The following is a 2,500-nucleotide window of genomic DNA, read 5'->3' on the forward strand; positions in this document are numbered from 1 at the left end:
ACTATTATTATTATTATTTTCATCATTATCATTATTATCATTACTATCATTATTGTTATAATTATTGTTATTATTATAATTTTTGTTATTATTATCATTGTTATTATTGGTATGTAATTATTATTGTCATAGTTTTCATTACTATATCATCATTATCACTATTATTATCATTCTTATTATCATTATCATCATTATGATCATTATTATAATTGTTAGTAGTATTAGTATTAGTATTATCAATATTATCATCATTATCATTATTACCATTATCATCATCTCATCATTATCATCATTATTATCATCTCATCATTATCATCACTAGTATTTTAATTTTAAATATTATCATTATTAGCATTATTAGTAGTATAAGAGTTAGTATTATTAATATTATTATCACTACTATTATCGTTATCATCATTATTATCATCATCTCATCATTATCATCTTTGCTCTTACCATTATCGATATCACTGTTACTATGTCATTATTATCATCATTACTATCAGCACATTTATCATTATTACCATTGCTATTATTATCATCATCATCATTATTATCATTAGTAGTAGCAGTAGCATCATTAACATTATTATCATCATCATCACTATTATTAGTACCATCATCATTATCACTGTCATTATCATCATTATCACTCATTGAAATCATTATCACTATGTTATTATTATCATCACTATCACACTCATTACCATCCGTTATAACTACTACTGATTATGAGAAATGATGATGATCTTACTCCTATGATTTCCATTCCTATAATCACCATCATGATTTTCCACAATTATTTTATCATTTCTTTTTATCATCAATATCATTCTATATTTTTTTCCGTAATTTTAAGGGAAACAAGAACCAATCAGCGACGAGCGGTAGCCCGCCATTAGTGTCACGTGACCTTTGTTGCCATAGAAACGGCGAGGGGAATCCGGCCACGCCCATGACTCATTAATCTTGACGTTCGTGGGCGTGACTTTTTGTGTGTGTGTGTGAGGGGCGGTCGAGGTGCTGGAGGAGGAGGAGGGGGGGAAGGGAGGAGGGTGAGGGGAGGAGTAGGAGAGGGAGTTGGAGGGGCAGGAGTAGGCGGTCAAGGGGAGGGGTGGGGAAGGGGTCGAAGGAGGAGGAGGAGGGGGAAGAGGAGGGAAGGAGGAAGAGGGGGAGGAGGAGGAGAGGGAGGAGAAGGGGGTGAGGAACGGAGGAGAAGGATGAACGAGGGGAGCGGATGTAGGTGGAGAGGGAAGGGGGAAGGGGATCGAAGGCGGAGGGGAAGGACTGAGGGGAAAAGGAAGAAACTGAGCTTACAGGGTTTAGGAAAAAAAGGTGCGTGAAATGATGATGTATTTTGGAGATAATGATATGAGGTGAGGCCAATGGAGGGGGGCTGAATTGAGTCAAGGGGGGAGGGGGAAGGGAGCCAAGGGGGGGGGAGGGGAAGGGAGCTATGGGGGAGGGGAGGGCGGGGGAGAAACAAGCGGATAAAAAGGGCTAAGGGGGGAGGGAAGGGAGAGGGTCAAGAGGAAAAAGAAAAATCAGGAAATAAAGAAGGGGCGGAGGTCATACGAAGAGGGGGAGAGAAAAGCGTAGGATAAAGATTGAAAACAGGAACAGAAAAGATATGACGATTATTAAAGAGGGAGGGGGGGGGGGGGCGCTCGAAACAATTCAACCCACTATCTCAGTGACTCGCAGGCGTGTATAAACAAACACTTTTTTTCTCCTTCTTTAAACAAACTTGAAAAGTTATAAATTCTAAACAAGAAAAAGGGGATAAAAAGAGATTTTATGATATACATGCGTGCAGGTTGGCAGTCTGCAGCAAGCCCGGGTCGTGAGGTGTTTATTTTTCGAGTGCGTTTCTCCAAATACGCTTGGGCTCATTTCGTGTTATTCTTACCCTCGTGACGTTTGCCTTCTGGTCTTTTTAATAATATCTCATTACTTGATTTCCTGGAGGTTTGGGTTTCTGAAAATCTAATTATGTAGTGTAGTCCTAATTCGTGTTTTAGTTTCCGTTTTCTTAACCTCGAAAAATTGATTACCTAGTTTTTTTTTTTGTTTTTTTTTTTTCTTAAATTCTGAAGGTTTATCAATCCAGTATCCAAATTAACTGATAGATTTCGTGGCACACTGTTAGCTGCAACTATGACTACCTGTAATCCTGGTGACTTAACGGCTAACAACCTCCACGAGCTATATATGTCTGTATCTCAGTTTACCTGGAGATCTAGTCAGCTTAAAGTCTTGCTATTTAGAGACCTCATTACTCCGACTACCTGGAGATCTGGATATGTAATGGTGTGTTTAAAAGAAGCTCACTTTTCCTGTTATTTCCTGAAATGCGTATACTTAATGGTTCCGTCACATGCGGTTAGGCTACCTGATAAGCCATTTATAGGATGGATCGATAACCAGACAGTGTGACTATTGCCTCACATGTTTACTGAGTAATAAGGCGCTTGACATATGACTCCGGTATCATAGCGGT

The sequence above is a fragment of the Penaeus chinensis genome, chromosome 1 (genome assembly GCF_019202785.1).
Source record: "Penaeus chinensis breed Huanghai No. 1 chromosome 1, ASM1920278v2, whole genome shotgun sequence".
Taxonomy (NCBI): Eukaryota; Metazoa; Arthropoda; class Malacostraca; order Decapoda; family Penaeidae; genus Penaeus; species Penaeus chinensis.